The following is a 24,217-nucleotide window of genomic DNA, read 5'->3' on the forward strand; positions in this document are numbered from 1 at the left end:
AAAAGTCTATAAGACACTGAACAGAGGGATAGAGCTCCCAGCCTTTTAGTAGCTCAAGAACTTTACGCTTTTGATCTTTTTGATTAGGAATATTTGGGGACTTTCTATATGTTTGATATGTTTAGTGAGATACATCCCAAAGTGGGCAGTGTGCTTCATAATTCCCATATATATTGCCATGGACTAACATGCTTTGCCCTTCTTGAAAATGGGGGCACAGCAGAAGTGTTGGTGTTGGAACATGAACATGGTCTTTTGACTCACCTGCACTGTAACACCTATGAATCAAGTGGAGACCATATATCAAAAGTTAGGCAAGGCATGGTGTGAGATGGGTATATTGGCCTGACAATCAGCATATTGCACTGTAGCTAGAGTATACCTGTGTGTGGTAGCACACACAGCACTGGGTATTTTAAGCACAAATCAGGGATAATTAATAAACTGAAGTTCCTATACCTCCAATATAGGATATATCCAAAAGTTATTAGATTTAAAAAAACAAAACTCCCTGGATCTGATTGGAGGACATGATATTTTAGACCTGGTCCTTACAAATATATCTTCTTTGTTTACTATTCCCTTGTTATCTCCTTCCATGTTTAAGTCAGATCATAAACTAGATACCTTTACCTTCCAAACCTCTAAACAACTGAAACCAGCATCTTAGAGTTCAAGGAGTTTAAATGTACTAATCCCAACAAATTCTGTGATAACATTCCAAAATTCACTTATAGTAGCATCACCCCAGATAGTGCCATGGCAGGTAACTTCACAAAGGAATTCTATGCCCACTTAGATAAATGTATAGAACTGACAGTTCCAATTGTATCTAAATATAATGGGATATTTAAAAACAAACCACCACTATAGTCCATCAACATAAACTCTATAATAAAAGAAAAGACTATAAAATCACAGATCAAAAGATCCTCATATGAAGAATAACATGAGAAAATTGACTAAAAACTTGAAAAATACTATTAGTGCTAATCATTTGAAGCTAAGAAAAATTACAAATCCTTCTTTAACTATGTTAGGAAGTAAAGAAATAACACCCAACAGTGATCTGAACTTATTTATAATGGCATCATGTACTCTCATCCAGTAGACATTGCCAATATACCGTCATACAAATTCAGTGCAAATTTTACCTTAGAGATGATTATTATCCAAAGCCTACCTATCTCTGAATCTCTCAGAACCCTTATTATCTCCAAAACTAAAATTATTTCTTGAATGGGACCTGATAATATACCTGGTTGTTTAATATACAGTACTTAACATGCTCTGGTACTTAAACTATTTAGTTAGAGTTTAACCACTGGCTTTGCCCCTGAGGTTTGGCTCACAATAGTAGTGATGTCACTCATACAATGGTAGTACCATCACTGACCCAAGAATTGCCAGCCCATTAGCCTGCCAAGTAATATTTGCAAAGCTGTGGAACATATATTAGCTAACCTGTTACTCTATGATATTAAAAAAAATCATTAAGCTAAACCCACCACAGTTTAGCTTTGTCAAAGACAAATCCTGGCTAATAAATCTGTTTTATTTCTTCTAAAGGTTAACGCTCCAACATATAGCTGTTGTTAAAGACCTTGAAACCATACCTCTATGTCTCTTAAAGCAGGAAATCTGGGCAAAGCCATAAATAATTGGGGGAAAAAGGCCCAAAAATATGGGCAGTTTTTGAACATTGCTCTTATAAACTTAGAAAGTTGATAGAATAACATGTTTTGCATTAGCATGAATTTTCTGAAGGGTATGAAGTCTGAAACTCAAATGTCTGTCTTTATTTTCTGAATTTAACCCTCAGCGATTTGCCAGAAAACTACAATTTCATGAGAAACAGAGCAAAAATATGAGGCAAAAATCTGGACACTCAATTAACAGTAGTAGTCAATAAAAGTCCTTCTACTTAGTGTAACTAATTACCCACCTCTGGAATAGACTCTCTGTGTAATTCGAACAGTCTGATACATTGCTTTCCTTCAAACTGCAACTGGATGACTGGATGTGTATTCACAAATGTACCTCTGGCTTGGCTTAGCCTTCCTCAAGAAAGGGGATAATGTCTAGGGGTTTGTATTGGCAAGACATAAATGGTTAGAGTCACTTGCCTTGTGCTTTCTGTGATTTTTATGAAGCAGAAATCCTTCATTCCCTGCAGGGTAAAGGCTCACAATCAACATACTCTCACTTCATGTTTGAGATTGCTGGGAAAGAAGGGAAAAATAATGGGACAGTTGGGAATGTGATGCTTGATCGCATATACAGAGGAGAAAAAGAGCCCTAGAAAATAGAGCATATTGAAAACGTGAATATGTGCCAGATCAGTACACAGCAGATCTATCTAAAGCAGTATGACATTTCAAATATAAAGTATGTTGTGTGTACAAAAGACTACTAAATATTAACCATTCAAAACTGAAGAGAACACTGGCACAACTTCCCAGTCTCTACTACCCCAAATTATGGCACAAGTTTTATCCCTTTATAAACCGATAAACTAGGATCACTATTTCCTCCTGAACTTAGTAGCTTTAAAAAAAAGGTCAGAGAATGGGAAGTCAACAGAACTTATTAAGATGTCCTCCACAGAGAGGAAGTACTGATGACTTAAAGCTCAGACTAACAGTAAAACAAAAATTTAGTGGCTCACCCTATTGAATAAGAGGTTTCCTTTTTTGCATATACAGTACATACAGAAAGGCACCTACAGCAGAGTTTAGCAGAACAGAGCTATTTGTGAACACATATAAAAACTCTTTCTGTACATCCAGCTACAACCATAAACAGAACTAATTTTAATATGTAGCATGACAGTCCCCATACAGGAGTATTATCATTGCTCAGTTTTTGATTCGTTGAAGACAATTGTTTGCCTCCTCTCTTTAGTGAAATAAACACTTAACATTAAACTATTCCTGGTTTGTGCTTGTCTTATGTGAAATTCTTATTGTATTGTTGTAGGTAAAGAAGTTTTCTGCGTACTTGTATAGCCATCACCAGTGACAGAGAAACAAACTTTGTTTTTGTTTTACAGTTGTAAAGTGAGCATTATGAAATGCCATGTCTTAATTTATTGAAGTTTCTGTTGCATGAAAAATGATGCGCCATTCCTCACTGTGTGTTGAATGGTTCTGAACTTCTTATTGGATAGAGAATTTAAGGACTGCTTTGAATATATACCCACTATCTGGATGATATTTTTCTTGTGTGGAAGCAAGGGAAAGAACAATTAAATACGTTTCTTGACTATATAAATGCCAGTACTGATTTTTAAAATTTACCTCACAGATAGAGATTACAAAAATCTCTTACTTACGCATGTTGCTTGAGAAAGATTTGGTCAATAATAAATAATAGCATGAATACACAGAAAACCTGTCAAATTCCAAACTTTATATCTCTAGCGCACACCCCCTAGTACAGAAAAAGTCAGTAGTAAAAAGATAGTTGGTGCACGCTGCCAGAATGGTCATAAGGGAAGTGGATTTTTTGGAAGAATGTGGGAACCTGAGCAATATGTTTTTAAGAAGAGGATACTCAGTGGAATTTATAAATATTTTAAGGGATGAAGTGGTCCATAAGAGGACTGTACGATATTTTAAACCAATTTTGTACCTAGAAAATGTGGACTTAGAAATGGACATCAGGTAACTGAGAGTTGAGGATAGGTTTAAGTGTGCTTGTATGACCATGTTTAACTTGGAGAGTGACAAAATAAAACAAATCATGATAAAAAACTGGTATATCTTGAAGGATGATGTTAATATAAAGGATAAGATTGATGAATGACCTTGTTTTGTCTGCAAAAAGGGTATGAGTTTAAAACACTTAGAGAGGCCTTTGGTAAAAAGTAGAGCTATGACAACTTGTGGTATGCAGTGTTACGGTTGATGTAATTTCTATAAATATATCTTGCTTTGTAATGAGCTGATGGTCACCAGCTAGAAACAAACTAGAACCAGCTAGCCTGTGCAATACATGTGTCATCAGTGACTTGACAGTCTGCAAACAGACATAAATTTCACAGGTTTCTATAAGGAACAAGTGAATATAACCTGCTTACTAGGGACAAAAAGTTAAGAACAAAGTAATCATGCTAACTATGATCCAGGACAACTTTGACAAGGGGGGGGGGGTCAACAACTTGAGAGGGTTACCACTCAGAGATATGCAGAAAAATATGCAAAGCTATCCGTTATTTGTGCAGACAAAGAAGAGAATGACATATATCATGAGAGCCTGCCTTCATCTGAAAGGGTACCTAAATTAAAGAATGAAGTTATGATTTTCAGTTCATGGCTAAAGGGCATGCTACAGTAAGCAGGGAATTCAGTACATATCGACCTGTTGCACGATGGATGAGCAGAATTCCTGGTTTGCAGTAAAGGGTTTGCACTCTGGGGAGTACATGTATAAATAAGAACCTTACTTTGTTCCCACTGTGTCTTTTTTAGATGTGGACCAACTAAACATGAGAAAAGGATGAAACTGATCCAGCAAAACCTGAGGCAAAGGTTCACTTGCTAAATCCTAGAAAGAAAAAAAAAACACTAGGTAGCATCTAAACCTTTATTTGTGTTGAGAATTTAGGTAGTTGTACTATAAATGAATAACGATTTGAAGACATCATTTCCATCATTGATTAGGGTTCACCCTTTCATTAGTGGAGATTAAAAAGACAGGTAGCCATGTCTCATTATTTGTACAAGGCTACTTAAATGCAAGACTAGTAGAAAATATTACAGAATTATAACTCTGAAAACTGCAGGAGATAAATCAATATGCAATATTAGTGTTATGTAACCTTCTGTGACTATTACACAGCAGGGAATCTGCTATATATGTCTGCTATAAATAAAAATAAGGTTTAATGGCATACTCAGTTACCCAAACATAGCCTGAAAAGTTACCATATTAATTATAAATAAAGTAGACTCCCTCTTACCTGGCCTCTCTTTAACTGGCCTCTTCTTTAACCAGCCATCAAATTTCTTCCAAAGCCCTAGCAAAAAGACAACAGAGAACAGCAACACTTCCGCCTCCTCTGGGCTAAATAATGATAGACATTTGAGTTTTAGACTTAGTATGCATTCTTCTAATGCACATGAACACAAATCCTGTTATTCTGTCTGATTTATAACCTATAAATGCTATTTTGTATGCTTTTTCTGATTAACCATCCATTTGTTTATCCAGCCAAAGTCTGCTCCCAGGGAGACCAGATAAGAGGGAGTCTACTGTATTTCCAAATATCACTGGATTTCATTAACCAAAATAATTTAGAAAAAAAAAATCTTCATTGTCCTCCATCCATCAGATGATCCTAACATATTTCCTGTTATAAAAACAACAGTTCTCACTGTACTGCTAATATCCTAAGATTGGGAAGTATCTTCTTTCTAAGTTGCGTTAATAAGTACTGCAGCTTTGTCTTCTAAGATCAATCACGTAAAACAGTTTGCACATACCAATTTACACTTCAAAATGAGGTTGCAGAAAAGGGGAAAAATAAAACACAGTTTTCTGTTCAATAAATGACCTCATTAGAACAATAGCTACTGTTGACTTACCTGAACTGGTGCCTCCCCCCATTGTTAAGACTAAAAAGAAAAAAAAGCAAAAAGTGTATTTATATATCTGCATTGTTCTAAATGTTCAGAATAAGCATGTCTATGTAATACCTGTTGTTCTCAACTTTTTAACTGAATTAGAGTTTCTGCATCTCATCAGTCCCCAATTTTGCAGAATGCTTCTGATTTTGTTGCATTGTTTCCCCTCATAAAATATTTGACTTTCTGGTATATGATTGAGGATTACAGTCAGTTAGTACTGCCTGTTATTATAGTTTCATTCTTCTTATAAAATGCTTGATTTTCTGGTAAATCAGTGGGGATTACAGCTAGCCAATAAGGCCATTTATTAGAGTTTCATGGTTCCTATTCTGTAAAAAAAAAACATGTCTGTGCAACACCTGTTGTTTTCTTAATTTTTAAGTGAATTACAGCTGTCTGGTACTCATAGCTGTGACAAAGGGGGATACAGCCAGCACAGCTATCTGGAATTTTGTAAATAATTATATGTCATTTGTGAATATCAACATGATTCATACAAGATGCTTGTTTACAACTGTATTAGAACTGTATGTCATGTGTATATCAAACTGCTGGTGCAAAAGTGTGTGTTGAAAAGGTTTTAGCAGAGGGCTGTTTAACTGTAACCACAGTGTACCCTACTGGAATAGAATAGAAATGTACATGTAACTGTGTAAATGTATATATTTTAACAGTAGAAACTGGAATACAGGAGGTTAACTTCAGAAAAATAGCTGAAATTAAATTATGTTACGGCTACAGAGTAAAAGATGGTATCTTTCAGCTTTCAATGAGCTAGAGACATAACATCTATACTAGGGAGCTTTCCGTATTGTCTTTAGGGTGAAATAATTACTAGTCTCAAAATGTGGAGGAATGCAATTGTTTTATGAGTTCCAGCATCTGCCAAAGATCTGAGGTATATGTATATTTACAGGTAGATGCTAAATACTGCTAGGTTCTACCAGTGGAGGGTTCATCTGGGAACTAGAGTCAGATGACAAGAAATTATGTCATTCTGCAAGCTATCCCAGCAGTAATATTTGATATATTAATTTGAGAAGTCTCTTAGAGAGACAGGGCATTCTGCATTCTGTCTTTGACTTGACAACAACTAGGAGATCAATTCACCATATCTGCCTTGCTCTAATAAAGTAAGTTTTTAGGGTATAGTAATTCTCTTAGATACAGTCAGGAATATAGTAAGGGCGGCCACGGTGGTGCAGTGGTTAGCATTGCCACCTCACAGCAAGAGGTTCTCCGGTTCGATCCTCAGCTGGGGTGCCTTCTGTGCGGAGTCTGCATGTCCTCCCTGTGGTCACGTGGGTTTCCTCCGGGTGCTCCAGTTTCCTCCCACATCCCAAAGACATGCTGCAGGTGGATTGGACACTCTAAATTTGGCCCTAGGTGTGAGTGTGTGCATGTGTGTGCCTTCTGTGGAAGGTTGGGCGCCGGGCTGGCAACTTGACACCGTAAAACTCCACTGCCAATCATGAGCAGACAAGGTGATCCACTGTGGTGACCCCTAACTGGGAAAAGCCGAAAGAAGAAGAAGACAGTCAGGAATGTAGTAAAGCTTAGTTTAAATATTTTTCTTTATTTATTTGAGACTGTCCTGCAATTTTGTTTTAATTATTTTCTGTGATTTTTGAACTCTGATGACACTGTGAATATATATTTAGTATTGTCTTGTTCTTGTATTATTTATTATTAAATATATTTAAACTGTTCATTGTGGCTGATTTATGTAGAGATATTTAAGTTTTAAGAGTACTTGCATATTTATTTGGTGATACTGTGTGGGCCACCCCTAATAGCCTTGCCCTTGGTCAAACTACCATTTGTATCAATATTAATATTACACAGTAAAATTGGACACACTTCGTTAAGGTCCTTAGAGTAGGTGATAAGAGGTTCTGGTGGCAGTGAAAACTACCTTATAGTATGAGCAGAAGGGGGCATAACTAGTAAACGTGCCAGCCTTTCCCAGGTGTGTGTGTGTGTGTGTGTGTGTGTGTGTGTGTGTGTGTGCTTAAATCAAGCCTCAAAGAGTGTGAGTGTCAGCTACTTGGGCAAGGACATGAAGCACTGGTTGGACAGAGAGAGAGAGTGTTGGCAGTCTTAGCTTGGTCAGTCAGCTGAGATCTCAGCTCTATAGCTGTGCAAGTGAGGAGTCTTTTTGAGGATCTGGAGAAAGGTTAAGGAACCAGCCCCAAACTGACTGTGGCCTCTTTGTGCTCTTAAGGGAAATTGGACTTGATGCAGAGAGCTGCATCTGGAAATATTGTGTGTGTACCTGTCATCCTCCAGTTTACGTCTCTCACTGATGCCAGAAGTGAGGATTGAGGCTACTTGATTAGTTGTCTAGTGGTGGGGCATTACAGTACCTCTCAAACTCTTAAAGCAAGAAACCTGGGCAAAGCCATAAATAATGGGGGACAAACACCAAAATTAAGGACAATTTTTAAATATTGCTCTTACAAATTAAAAAGTTGATACCATAGCAGGTGTTGCATTGGCTTGCATTTTGTGAACATTATGAAGTTTAAAACTCAAATGTCTTTCATTATTTTCTGACTTTAATCTTTAACAATTTGACAGTGATTTGCCAGAAAACCACAATTTTATGAAAAATGGACCAAAACTATGAGGCAAAAATCTGGACATTCTGTGAAAATCTGTACATTTGAGAGGTATGCTAGTACTTAAAGAGAATTAAGACTGTAAGCCATTAAAAAACTGCTTCCTGTAGTTCAAAGTACAAGCTTTGATTTATTCTGTTTGCCTATTGCGTGACTTTGGGCAAATCATTTAAGCAGACATTGTGCTTCTGAGTTGCTCCTGAAAAGCGACAGTTTCTACAATGGGTTTAGCCAGTTAACAAATAAAATAAAATAAAAATAATAATAACTTTAATAAATCAGATATTTTGGAGCTTTTATCCACCATTATTTTGGCTTTTTGCACAACACTTGAGCAAAGATATTAAGATGCATTTTGGGCTGTTCATTGTAAAATGTGCAGCTTTTTGGAAATTGTTATTGTTTACACTCTAAATAATGAGAGGCATATGAGTTTCAGACTATATATAATTTCAAGTTTGCTTTCTAATGCAATGATTTTAGGTATTTTTATCTGATTCTTGAACTAAAAAGTTCAGAGAACAGACAGAAATTGTGATGGGCTGCACTGTATGGGTCTGACAGCAGCACACTATGGTACATTTCTGGGCCATTATTTAGGAAATTATTCATTTACTTCCTCTCAAGCAGATATCGGAGGTGTACAATCATCATACAGGTGGCTGAAAGGAATGGTCACATGTGTGTGTGTGTGTGTGTGTGTGTGTGTGTGTGTGTGTGTGTGTGTGTGTGTGTGTGTGTGTGTGTGTATGTGTAGAGTAAATAGTACCCAAGTGTCCCTGATTTTGTCTCATATTTGTTTTCTATTTCTCATAAAAAATTGTGACTTTCTGGTAAAGTATTGTGGATTGTAGTCAGTAAATAATGAGAAACTCTAATGTTAGATTTCATAGCTTTCAGAGAATGCTTGCAATGCAAAACTAGTTATATTACTAACTTTCTAAGTATACAAGAACAGTATTTAAAATATGTTCCTGAGTTTCCGTGTGTGTCATTGATTCCTGAGCTAAGAGATTAGGATGGTATAGGAGTTGCAGTGGGTTGCACTTTATGATTCTAAAAGCAGCAAAATGAAATATGTTTCCCTGTAAAATGTGTGGTTTTCTTGGAAATTGCTATAGAAAGTACTCACTAAATGAATGTCTCTTATTTATTATCTATTTCTTGTAAAATGTGTGATTTTCTGGCAAAGTATAATGGATTATAGTAATTAAAAATGAGAAACGAGTGTTAGACTTCATAGCTTTCAGAAAATGTTTATAATGCAAAACCAGTTATATTAACAACTTTTTAAGTATACAAGAGAATACAAGAGAAATATTTAAAATCCATTCCTGATTTTGGGTCTGTGTCTCTGATTCTTAAAGCTAAGAGTTTAGGAAACCATAGAAGTTGCAAAACTAGTTATATTACCAACTTTCTAAGTATACAAGAGCAGTATTTAAAATCTGTTCCTGAGTTTAGGTCTGTGTCACTGATTCCTGAGCCAAGAGATTAGGAAGGTATAGGAGATGTAGTGGGTTGCCCTTTATGGTTCTAACAGCAGCTAGACAAAATGCATTTCTATATATTATTATTATTATATTTTTTGTTTGCTGAAAACGTTTGCTCTGTAACATTTTTGGAAGGTCTTTACAAAAGCTCTTAGCAAGATATTTTAGTTACATTTTTTCCCTTGATGGCTTGTTGTGTATTAAAAACGTCTATAGTGTTCCATTTTCTAGAAATTATTCATTGGCTGAAGAATATATCTGAAGGTTTATAAAAGGTGGCAGGACTACAGTGAGTAAGTGAAAAGATGCAGCATGTATAATAGCTCTGATGGGCAAAAAAATCTTAATTATGAATAGACTGTATCTGGAATTACCAAAAAGCATCTCACAAAAATCAAGTGAACAGCAAGTTTGAAGCTAATGAAAAACAATATGAATCTAAGCTCACAAGTTTATGACTATTTTATTTGTTTATGTTAGCCAAATAGGTATGGGAGGTACATACTGTAAATGTTCAATTTCAGATATGACCCAAAAGAGTATGATACAAAAATAATCACATTTCTTTTTTATGGTTAATTTTGTGTATATGTATGGCTATCAGCCAATTAATATGTTAGAAAACTATGAGTATGATCTCTTTTTTACCATTAGACACTAAAGTAAACAAGTGGATTTTTCTGAAATAGGTAAATTATGCAGGCCTCAGATTTAATACTTATTAAGTAACAAACAACATGGATGACCTCTGCAATATGGAACACCTTCTCCCATGTATTCTGAAACTAAATATTACATTTTCTGCATAGTTAGTTGCTATTTTGCAATCTATTCTTTAGGTATTCTTTAATTTCTACACCTATTTCTGTGTATATAATTGTATTGCACCACCATACTTTAAATGTAATGCCTATTTTCTTCTCTAACACTGCCTGAACTGCAGTCATCTCAAAAGAAGATTGCATAATTTTCATGTTGAAGCATTTATCGTTGAAATAAATGAGCAACTGAATATACTGGCGATATATATATATTATATAAAGCTATGGATATGTATGTCATACATAGTAAGAATTGAGCTGCTTTTCCTTCATTGAAGTGTGACAAAACTGTGAATGAATCAACTCTGATTTTAGCAAGATTAGAGAGTAAAGGCAGTCTAATCTATGTTGGAGAGAAGCATGCTGTTTAGGTGCTGCCTGTGCAAGGGAACTCCAAGCACATCATACTAAGTGATTTTTTTTTTTTGTAAACACACACACACATACACACACACACACACACACACACACACACACACACACACACACACACACACACACACAAAGCATTGAGTTTATACAGAAAACACACTTACCAGTAGACTTGCAGTGGTTGGTTTAAGGGTATCTAGTTCTTCACTTGAACATATGCTTGAAAAAGACGATGTAACAGTAACCATATCAGGAACTGTTTTAGTATGATTTGGCTGATCAGATTCTAACATGTATTCTTAAATCACATAGTCTACTAGTGTTCTGCTGTCTCTTTGCTTATACTTGCAAAATGCACATGTGCTGACTACAGAGCAAGAGAAAACTGTTAGGCCTACATCGGAAGCCATATCTGTATGAGACATGAAGGAGTTCTACTAACAGGACTCTTCTGTACAGGTGTGTGCTAATTTTAACTCTGTCTCTTGGTCTACCTTCCAGACCTTTCATTATACTGATATCATCGATCAGTGGAATCCATGAGCACTTGGCACTAATACTAGTTCTTCTAAACTTAAGTCACTGGTATCTTGAGCAGCGGTATCCATAATGATGGGCTGATTCACTGTACAGTCTTTTGGGATATGCTTTGCAAATGAACATGTATTTTATTCATAATTCAGGCATTGAAGAGGGCAGGTAATGTGAAGAATATGGTATGACTGTTAAAAATGGACAATAAACCAGACAAAGATAAGCACTATCGTAAGTCGCAGCATTTCCTTTCGTACTAGCCACCCTCCTTAGTCACCCCTAGTTTGATGGTTAATGTAAGGAAATACATCACTTCCTGTTAGCACTGCCACTTATCCGATGATGAGTATTAAAGTTCTGCCTTGAGAGAATCCACTTGGTTCCCTGAAGTGACCAAGTTTCAGTAAACATCTGCCTGTCCCTGGACTGTGATCTAACCACTGCTCTTACATTCTGCATAATTTATCTTCTCTTATTTGTATTTTTCTCTCACCAGTATCTCTTCACAGATTTTAGGTACGTTCTGATAGCCACTATACCTATATAATGCTATTAGTCTGTGTATACCCAATATAATCTAGTATAAAAAAGTCTGACAGCTAAAATGTCAGCAAAACAAGGTTGATCACACTATACATTGACTATCTAAAATATTGTAACAGCATCAGAAATATCAGCATTGACAATACAATGAAACAACAACAGTGTTCTTACTAGTCACCTAAAGGCAAACCCTACTTATACTGTTTTTGTATGGGGAGGGCTTGCTCCCTGCGCTCCAACAGCCCCAGTACTTATATATATGAACTCCTTGATTGTACCCACTTGTAGAAGGGAGAAATCTCCTTCAACAATGCAATCATTGTTAATGTCCAGTTACATATAGCACTAAAGAAATGATTTCAAATAAAACAATACTTAAAACATGAAATTGTTGCTGTCATACTCTTAATTACACTGGCAATGATTTCAAACAGCAGGGGGGGGGGCATTCACTTTTGATTAGTGCAATTTGATTATATTGAAGACTCCCATGTGTGTGTGTATATATATATATATATATATATATATATATATATATATATATATATATATATATATATATATATATACAGTGCAGAAAAGAAACCCAGTAAAGGTCCATACACCTGTAGGCAAAGCCAAAGCCAAGCCAAACCAATATGGTATAAAGTTTAATACAAAATATCCACACCAAATAAGTGCTTTCATTTCACTCATGGAAACTTTATCAGAATAGTGTATTGCCACAAGCAAACTGTTAAAATAATCAAAACCTGAATGTGAGTGGCTGTAAGTTAATCACACAACGTTTGAAAATTTAAAGAAAGCCATCAGCTGAGTCACCATGTGAACAAGTGAATTTTATAATCTAACTTTGACTGAAAGTGGTGAAATATTGAATTAATTTGCTTAACCATCTATGATTATGTACTTATGTACACTTGAGCACAAAGACTAACTGTTGTATGTCAGGTGGGTGTGAACTTCCTAGACATTTTGTTGCTTTCTTTCTTTGTATAAATGGGCAGTTTAATTCCTTAATGCGTTCAATAACTGATGCATTACTGCCTGATGGATAGCTTTCATCCTTTGGATCTCTAAATAAAATAATAAAGCATTACTTGCCTTTGCTCCTGAAAAACTTGAGAAACAGTTGTTCATGTGGTTATTTTCAATGAAATACCTTTACATTTTTTGTTAAACAAATATGGGAATCTTAAGTTATCTCTGGATGCACTTTCCTGAATGCCAGGTGATGAAAGACACGTTTCAGAAAGCCCATATCACTGAAGGCACTTGTTAGAAAATAAAAGGTTTTGTCAACAGTAGCATTTGATTTTTTCAGAGGTGAGGCTTCACTACTTAAAAAGACCCATGCTGCTTAAATACATATATTCTGAGATTGTCCATACTTGAGGAAAATCAACTACTTACCTTCGCCTGAAAGCCATATTTCTTTTTTATTTAGAGACTCTACAACTTCAGGTTATGAATATTTAATTAATAGCTTATGCAGGAAATCACAACTTTCCACAAGAGGGTGTAGAATGCTTGTCTTCTGCAAAAATTTTGCTATATTATGAATTTGGGGTGTTGGTGCAATATTCACTTTATGCTATGTGATGTCTTTGTAGGTTCAAAAATAGAAAATATAGAAATATATATAAAAATAGAAAATATAACTAAATAAAACTAAAAACTTCTTTTTTGGCTTGCTAAAAACTATGAAGGTGAGATAATTGGTCCACTTGTCTCCTGCCCCAATAGTACTTCTATGAACAACCACTATTTTAACATAAACCAAATCCATGGTCATTACTTGTGGATTGCCGAAAGGGGCAAACACAGAATTGTACAATAGTTAATTTGTACAATTGTTATCATTCAAACCTACATTTAAAGTATTCCCAGAATCATGTTTGTGAACTGAACGCCTAAAGATTCAGTCCGTTTTGAACTTTCTGGTGCATTGGACCTGGTCAGTTGACATTCAGGGATCAGATATTTGGTAGTATGGTATGAAATATTTTAGAGAGGTAAGTTTTGTTTTACACAAGCAGCATTGCTAAAACAGTAGATTGGTATTTCTCTAAAGAAGTTATGGCTTCATGCATTTTCTATGGGAGGATTTTATAAGCAGTATGTTACAAAGGATGGCAATTTAACAATTTGATCCACTTGTGTTGTAAATCTTGAGATGAACCAGATGTGTGGAGTACCATACAAACTGTGTAATAAAATAATTAATTTTTGCTTTTAAAATCTTATAAAATCTAAGGCTGTTGAAACTGTGTTGACTGCAGAATGTGACAAACATGAACATACAGCTGTTTCTAATAAATAGCATAACAAAAACTTGGAATGAACAGCAATATTTGCAGTATTTTGACATATATTAGTTTTAGCGATTCCACTATGTTTCCTGTAAATTATGGTATTGTATAGCAATCAGTCCATTTTTGAAAGGTATGTACTTATGATGACATGCAGTGTTGAGCATACCCAACTGCCATTAACATTTTAAGGTCCAATAACAGTAATGCAAAAAATACATTTTCATAAATTGTATGCACTTCGATAAACGGTATTGTAAAAGTTACAGTGCAAGAGTAACTGGTTTGTACTTCTGCCACTTACTGTCCTAACACAAGACGTTCATTCTGTTGTCTGTGTTATAAAACCACTAAGAAGATTTGCTAGAACATGATGCTGAGAGGAGTTAACTCTCCTTGTAAAGTATAGCAGAAACAGGACTTGTTTCACAGTTATGAATAGTTTGTGGTAGAAGAACGGGTGTGTTTAAGAGAAGCTGTCAGTCAAAAGTAGCTGGGTTGCACTAGCACTCAAACATTTTTAAATTGTTCTGTATCAGTGTAATGAGGCAGGAAGTGATGGAATTTTAAGATAATATGCAAGAGTTAAAATGAGATAGACAAGTAATCACAGAAGTAGCATGTTTAGAAATAGGTAGCACAAATCTACTCTAGGAGTCGAGATAATTAATTTATCTTCAGTGTTACATGACCACAAGAACACATCTTTAAAATATGATTGAATCTTGTTCTGGTTAGATATTTAGATGCATTTAATATATCTTTTTATATGTAAAAGGTTTATTAGGCATCATAGGTAGAAAAAAGCATTTTTTTACAAATTTTGATTTTTCTTTTTAATGTAACTGCGTTGAATAGCATATTAAAATGTTAGATTAAATAGTCTTGAATGTAATGGCTACTGCATATTTTTTTCTTAAGAGAGTTTATTTTGTACTAAATTATATTATAGCAAAATAATTAGACTTAGAAATGTATTTAAATCTAATAAAGATGTTTAAAAATGATTGTTAGACAGCAGTCTGTGGGCAATGTGATGTAAAAAAACAGAGAACATGAACTGAAACATTTGGTATGTATAACTCCAAGTAAGTAAGAAATGTTATCATAGTCTTTTAGGTAGAAACACAAATGGTGCCGATAAAAATATGTGAGCTATTTCCCCCTTAATGAGGCGTTGGATATTCATAAGTTCATCTTTTTTATCAAGTTTATGAACTATTATTTTTATTTATTTATTTGTCGACCAGGTTAGTCCCACTAGTCTAGTATCCTCTTTTCAGGAGAGACATGTGGTGGTATTTATACTACTAAGGGAAATTTAATCAGGGCATCTGGGCACTTCCTCTACTGTTTTTGATCGGTGCTGTGGGATCTTTTACATCCACCTGAGCTACCACCCGACCTTTTTAACATCTCATCCAAAGGACATCACAATCTGGAGTACAGCACCCCCTTTATGTTGCACAACAGTGTCAGCAATTGATCTGCTTGTTGTGGGAGTAGAACTCACAGCCTTCTGCATCAAAGGTGAGTGTCCTACCTATTGTGCTACTGACACTATACATATCTCATATTAATCTTTGAGATGCTTTATTTCCAGTAACCATGTTGGTATTTTCTGTTGCTCGTATAGAAGCCAGATGAGTAGTGCAGAGAAATAAATGCATGACTGGAACACAGTTGTGATGGGATTGACTATTGACCTGCATGCTGGAGGAGCCATCCATACAAGGTGGGAGTGGGAGGCCAAAACCAGGTCACCTATACAGGAGGAGGAAAATAGATCAATCTGCCGCGACAGTGACAATCATATGATAATGGCTGTTGAGGACAATGGCAGTGTAAGAGCTGAGACCTATACACTCAACACTCACTGACAGTGTACTGTGTAGTCATGGATTGGATTTGTGTGTGTGTGTGTGTGTGTGTGTGTGTGTGTGTGTGTGTGTGTGTGTATATGAATGCTATTACATCACTGGGCCTAGGACAGCAAGACTTCTTAAAAAATTATCATTGATGTGCCAAGGGTGATGCCATACTGGATCTGGTTTGGAGCTGTTTGTCCTAAAGACACTTAGGTTTTCCTCCCAGCTTTTTCCCTCTTGGGTGTTCACTCATTTGGGAAATAAGCTGGGCCTTCATATAAATGAGATGAAAGCTGGTCTTGTAAATAGAGTAATGGTCAGAGTACTATTAGGGCCAGAAAGAGACTTTGAAGAGTTCTTTCTGAATACTGTAAACTGTGGTGCATAGCTTTGTTGTGAATGGTAATTTATTCTATAGATTGGGTAATCATTGGTTAATGACTGTACCCCATTTTTTATGTTATTTGTGTTAAACTTTATTCAGTTGGTTACTGGATTTGACATTGGCTCTTCTTGATATAGATTTTGTAAGAGTAGCAGGAAGGGAGTTTAGTGCCCATGGCAACACTCACACATTCTGCCTGCTACTCTTTCTAATCCCACAGCACCACATTGGCCAAATAGGAGTTCTGTCCCTAGCCCAATGCAAATACTGAACTGAATCACATTTGCAGCTACCATTATGTAAAAGCTTTAAATATCCAAATGTCTCTATACTGATACATGTTTAATTCAAGCATTTAATAGTATTTCAAGCATGTGTGAGGACGGTCTGCAAACTATAATAATACTGGGTCCCACAACCAGCACAAACACATTGAAGAGTGCATATTGCCTTTTTAAAGAAACAGCAGAAGTAGTAGTCTGCTTCTAAATTTCTACAATTTGTTTTAACAAAATTATAGTTTCAGATTAATGAAAACAAAATACCCTCTTTAGTCATTGACATTATTGACCAGAACTGGAGAAAAAACAGACATAAGAGTTAAAAACACTCAGAGAATCCAAATGCAGTATTGCACCTTGAAATGTGATCTACTTTTGTGAGATTTACTGTTTACTAAATCTGTTCCATCATAATAGACATTTTCTGTTTAACAATATGGTTGCTGTTATTTTTGACAGTCCTAATAATTATTTTGTGACATAAAACCTGTTATTGCTTAGATGTTCATTCACTCATTACCTACTTAATCTAATACAAGAGTTGAAGAATCAGTCTCTTTAAATAGCGACGCTAATCCCTGTGCCAGTTGGGTGTCCTGTTAAAATGTTGCTTAAATAAGATCTAGGCGAACATGAATGACAGTATGATAATGCCTGCAGCTGCTGTCCCTCAAAATGTTTTTCAGTAACTGCTGTGACCAGAAAACACATGTACTGTACAGCAATTCAAACAAGAATAAATAAATAAATACGTATGTTTCTTCTGTGGTTGATATCCTTGCAACCTAGTGGCCAGAGCGGTAACCTCATGTGCCCACTTTTTTATAGCTCTGCTTTCTAGCTGCAAGTTTTCAAATAGAATTGAATCACTTCTGGTTTATATACTAAACATTGGTCTGCTTTAAGATATATATAGTCTGTAAGATATGGAAACCACACATAGGTCTGTAGTCATCAAGTTTAATTCCAATTTTCTAACCCTTTATTTTATTTGTTAAGAATCTCTAAACTTGTTCAAGCTAACAGTTTGATTTTAAGTTATAGAATGTGGCATTATATTCTATAACTTGTCTGATCAAAGATGGGTATAGGGATATAGTTATAGCTCCACATTTGAAAGTGGCAAAAAAGACAAAAGTGGTCCCTCTTGTTCTGTCCTTTTTTTGCGTTGTCCTTGCCCATCTGCTCCGCCTCTTTCCCTACACATTTTATTACATAACTGCACTAAATGCCTTTTTTCTACTTTTTTGTTATATGCAACTGTTCACAGATGCAACTCATACCCCTCAGCTTCTTTGCTGAAATATTCTGAACAAAGCCAAAAATAATAGGGGATAAAGCCACAATATCAAAAGAATTTGTAACTATTCACTTAGAAATGTAATAAAACAACAGGTTTTGCAGTAAAGTAAATTTTCTGAAGAATAAGAAATCTGAAACTGTACTGTCTGGCATTACAATTGGGAAGGCAAAAGTATGAGGTAAAATGATGGGCAATTGATAGCTGTGATGTAACTGCATTGCACTGAAACTATGTTTGTACTAAAACTCCTGTGTGCAGGAGGTGACTATAGTCATTGTGTTATGGCAAACAAAATAAGAGTGTCAGTTAATTAATTTTTGTTTCCTCGAACAGTCTTCAGTTTCTATAGTCCCCCTCAAAAAAAAAAAACAAATAAATACATAAAATAAAATAAAAAAATTAAAGTAAATATGGTAACTCTAGCATATAATGATGAATCTACTCTGTATACCTTTGAGAACGAGGAGCCCTAAGTCTTTCTGACTCTGGCTAGAAAACTATGACTGAAGTTTACTGATTGTCTGCAACGGCTCATACATCTGTTTTTTCTATGTAAAGTACTTATGTTTTTCCTGAGCTTGATGATACAGTACTTAAATAATAACTATGACGCTGTCATCGCATAAAGAAATGATTTCATTTAAACTGTCATGAAGAATATCTTGTCTAGTGTACAGCCGTCAGCACAGTTTTTTTAACTACAAATCCCCAGTTTGAGCTATATATGAACAAATAGGAGTGACCCTAACTATATAACCCGTTATTTTTATTTTAAAGTAAAACTTTTTAAGGGAGATTACCTGACAATAAAGGTATTGTCTCCATGACCGCATTGACATTCTTAATAAACTGAAACCATTTGTATGGAAAAGTAAATTGTCAGATGACTACCACTTTATACATAAAAACTGAACAGTCGGTACATCAAAGGACACTCTATACTGTATGTAAAACAATGGCACAGCAGCTTTCAGGTTTCCATGAAGTCTGCTGATTACTCTCAATGTCTAAATGCTTCTTGGGGGAAATATTTTTCACAATGTAGGCAGCAGAGGTGAATGTTGCTGTGAGTATGAATGTTTAAATTGCCAGAAAATGTATTTTTCAGTATTTAACTCATGAAAATAAGGCAGTACGTTCTTGATTTTTCAGCAATGTATTATCAGTTGTATTAATCTAAGTCTATATTTTATAAATCATTTTAAATACGAATTCTAGTCCCTTCCTGGATTTCTGTTAGTCTGTATGTGATAGGACTATTAGCGCTGAAATGTTTTTATATTGAGAAGCAAAGCACAAGATCTTCATATCAATAGATCTATACCTTACCATTCTAAGTACAAAACAAGACATGGAATTGATAAAAAGGGAATGTGAACTTATCACATCAATTCTCAGGCTGGTACACACAAACACACACATCTGTGTATGTGTGCATGTGTATAGATATGTTACATGCTCTTCTGTCAAGTGGTCAAACTATTCAAAGTTTGAGTGCTTGAAATACCAGCAAAATAGTAAGTATTGCCCATAATCAGTATCTTCTTCTTCTCTTCTTCTTTTGGCTGCTCCCGTTAGGGATTGCCACAGTGGATCACCTGTTTCCATTTCTTCCTATCCTCTGCATCTTGCTCTGTCACACCAACCACCTGCATGTCTCCTCCTACCACATCCATAAACCTTATCTTAGGCCTTCCTCTTTTCCTGTTACCTGGCAGCTTCATCCTTAGCATCTTTTTCCCAATATACTCAGCATCCCTCCTCATCACATGTCCAAACCAATGTAATCATGCCTCTCTGGCTTTGTCTCCAAACCTTCCAACCTGGGCTGACCCTCTAATATACTTATTCCTAATCCTGTCCATCCTTGTCACAGCTAGTGCAAATCTTAACATCTTTAACTCTGCCATATCAAGCTCTGACTCCTGCCTTTTTGTCAATGCCACTGTCTCCAATCCATATAACATAGCTGGTCTCATTACCCTCTTGTAGAACTTCCCTTTCACTCTTACTGGTACTCGTCTGTCACAAATCACTCCTGACACTCTTCTCCACCCTCTCCATCCTGCCTGTACTCTCTTCTTAACCTCTCTTCCACACTCACCATTACTCTGAACTATTGATCCCAAGTATTTAAACTCATCCACCTTCACCACCTTACTCCCTGCATCCTCACCATTCCTCTATCCTCCCTCTCATTCACACACATATATTCTGTCTTAGTCCTGCTGACCTTCATTCCTCTTCTCTCTAGAGCATATCTCCACCTCTCCAGGGTCTCCTCCACCTGTTGCCTACTTTCACTACAGATCACAATGTCATCTGCAAACATCATAGTCCATGGACACTCCTGTCTGATCTCATCTGTCAACCTGTCCATCACCATTGCAAATAAGAAAGGGCTCAGAGCTGATCCTTGATGTAATCCCACCTCCACCTTAAACGCATCCATCACTCCCACCGCAGAACTCACCGCTGTCACACTACCCTTGTACATATCCTGTACCACTCTTACATACTTCTCTGACACTCCCAACTTCCTCATACAATACCACGACTCCTCTCTAGGCACCCTGTCATATGCTTTCTCTAAATCCATAAAGACACAATGCAACTCCTTCTGGCCTTCTCTGTACTTCTGCATCAACACTCTCAGAGCAAACATCGCATCTGTAGTGCTCTTTCCTGGGATGAAACCATACTGCTGATCAGTATATATATATATATATATATATATATATATATATATATATATATATATATATATATGTGTGTGTATACATACACACACACATACACACACACACACACACACACACATATATATATATATATATATATATATATATATATATATATATATATATATATATATGTGTGTGTGTGTGTGTGTGTGTGCGTGTGTGTGTGTGTGTGTGTGTGTGTGTGTGTGTGTGTGTGTGTGAATATGTGAAGAATGCATGTAGTTCATGATATTTACTTTATTCACATGTTCCTTGAAGACTGTGGACAGATGCATTTGTTAAATTTGAAGTATGTGTTGCAATTGTAAAAGACAATTGTTTTGATGAGAAATAATTCCCAAGTTGACTAGAAAATTGAAATGTACTTTGGCATTGTCAGCACTAAAGAAGCAATGTTTTGTTATGGAGAGAAACCTGTTTTGTGCTGTAGAGTTTGCTTTTTTGTGAAACTGGATTCCATTACTTTTGTTTCCATGCATGGAGTGGAGTGTGTATATATATATATATATATATATATATATATATATATATATATATATATATATATATATATATATCTATATAGGATCACTACTAAATCCCAAGACCGGACTCCCGAGAATAGATAACTGAAAGACAAGAAGACTGGAAGACTAGAAGCGCGAAATTTGAAATACAGAACACTACACTAAACATACACCACACACATACACATACACATATACACATCATCACCCAAAACACAAACACACAAACCTACACTACAGAAAAGCAGGGGGGGCAAATGCTCCCTGCAGCCCCCATGTGGGGGGCTGCACCCCCCACACCCCTCCTACTCAAATATTCTAACTCCAAGGTTGCACTATACAGACAAACACAAGAAAACACCACACACTATAGCCCCTAACCAGCACAACCAAATATAGATATTTACCTAACCTCCTGACATCTCCGTACTTCGCGATTTTGAAATTCATGCTTCTGGTCTTCCGGTCTTCTCAGGATTTAGTAGTGATCCCATAGATATATATATATATATATATATATATATATATATATATTGGATATAAAAAGTTTGCACACCCTTGTTAAAATACCAGGTTTTTGTGATATAAAAAAATTATTAGACCACAATAAATCATTTCAAAACTTTTCCCACCTTTAATGTGACCTATGACCTGTGCAATTCAATTGAAAAACAAGCAAATCTGTTAGGGGAAAAATATAAAAAGTAAAAAAAAAATGCACAATATGCTGGTGTGCACACCCTTAAACTAATACTTTGTTGTGTGCACACACCCTTAAACTGATACTTTGTTGAAGCACATTTTGAGAGAGTTAGACACACACACACACACACACACACACACACACACACACACACACACACACACACACACACACATTCACAAAGCCCACATTTGAAGAAGTCAAGATTTCTCTTAACGAGAGTCAACCTTCAAAGAATGATGTAAAGAGGGGCGTGGCTAGCATGGGCACTGAGTAGCAGCAGAATTCACTAGCTCCACTGAAGATAATTTTCTACACTGGAATTTTGTCCTCTAACAAGAAAAACTTGATTTTTTTTATACAGTATGATAGATCCCAACTTCTTTTACAAGAATACATATAAAAAAAACAAAAGTGGACATATTTTCCAGTCAAATATCTACTTGGAAAAATTACAACATGAACCACACTAAGACAGGCAGTCAGGATTCCAGTATGAAAAGAGACTTACAAACTCTAATATTCAACATTCAAGACTTAACTACAAAAATTGATAAAATTGACTCAAAAATAGACAGCTTTAAAGAAAAAGCTACTAAACAAATGGAACTACTACATGATGATTTGAAACAACAGAAAATCCAAATGACTAGTATAGAGGAATCCTTAAATGACATGGATGGCAGAATTCTGAAGAATGAAAACAACACCGAGTTTTTACTTAAACAAAATGCTATGTTACAAAGCAAGTTGGATGATCCTGAAAATAGATCACATCAAAACAATCTAAGGATTTTTGGACTCCCTGAAAACATATAGGGCAATAACATGGCAAGTTTCCTTAACACCTGGATACCTAAAATACTTGACTTACCAGAAGCTTTGTCTTTTGGAATAGAAAGAGCACACCGAGCACTAACTGCAATAAACAGCACTAACAGAAAGCAACCCAGATCAGTCATTGTAAAATTTATATCTTCATCAGATAAAGAATTAGTATTAAAAACTGCCTGGTCTAAGTCTCCTCTAAAATACAGTGACTCAATAATTCGTTTTGATAATGACTATTCAACACTGGTTATTACCAAGAGAAAAGTATTCTTAGCACTGATTAAAGAACTGAAGAAAATACAAATAAAGACTCACCTTTTGATTCCTGCGAAGTTGAAGATCTTCCTTCCAGAGGGTCCCAAGGTGTTTGATGACCTGGATTCTGCACTGACCTTTGGTAAAAATCATAAAATATTGGAAAAATTAGAAGAAATGGAATGGGCTAATTCATCTCTTAAAAGAATGGTATCTAATTTCACATGGAAAACTACTGAAAACAAAAAGAGACTGAAAAGTAAATGAACTAAAAATATAGTTTTCTAATACAATGTCTTGTTGCTTTGGACTTTAAACTGTTAACAAATCTCTACAGTTATGATCTATTAACAAGGTAAGCCCATCTTTCCATTTGTTATGATAAGCATTCACAAGGTTTACGTTTATATCAAAATCTTAAATTAATCATTATAATACAGCATATGACGTCTCTTTCTTACGAATACACATTATTACTCATCTACTATTAGCAGATAATATTATCTCTATAAAATAAATCAAAATAGTATGGCATTTTCCCAAACTATAATAACTATAGTAATAATTTAGGTATTATAGGTCTTTAATATATGATTTTAACTTGATATAGCTAAAACACAGTAAACTATTTATATAACAGCTTTTATAAGACACCTCTAATATAATAATAACAGCAAGGCAAAATCTGTTATATCTAATAAGTAATCCCCTCTGTATAGTGTCTTTTACAGATATAAATCTAAGATAAAACATATGTTATGGCTTTTAATAGACAAATGCCTATTTGGGAAGTGCTGTCTGTGTGTGTTTTTTTTTTTTTTTTTTTTGTTATAACTAAATGTTGGTCTATGGATTTAAAAAGAAATGAAATAACTATGGTTTTGATGTGTGTTGATAATCTTTTTCATAACTTCAAATGTTTTGGTTATGTTGTTTTGTGGAAAGGACATACATGGTTTTTACACTGTATATTTGCTTGGGTGCGGCCCACAAGGCTCTTAACTATTATTTTCCT

The 24,217-nt window shown here is 35.4% G+C and overlaps 1 protein-coding gene across 1 annotated transcript in view; it reads left to right on the forward strand.

Annotated features, from left to right (window-relative positions):
* The window catches only part of CHN2 (chimerin 2), a 2,549,636-nt gene that overhangs the window by 454,770 nt on the left and 2,070,649 nt on the right, over positions 1-24,217 (forward strand). The window lies entirely within an intron of this gene.

The sequence above is a fragment of the Protopterus annectens genome, chromosome 3.part1 (assembly GCF_019279795.1).
Source record: "Protopterus annectens isolate FY-2018-M chromosome 3.part1, PAN1.0, whole genome shotgun sequence".
Taxonomy (NCBI): domain Eukaryota; kingdom Metazoa; phylum Chordata; order Ceratodontiformes; family Protopteridae; genus Protopterus; species Protopterus annectens.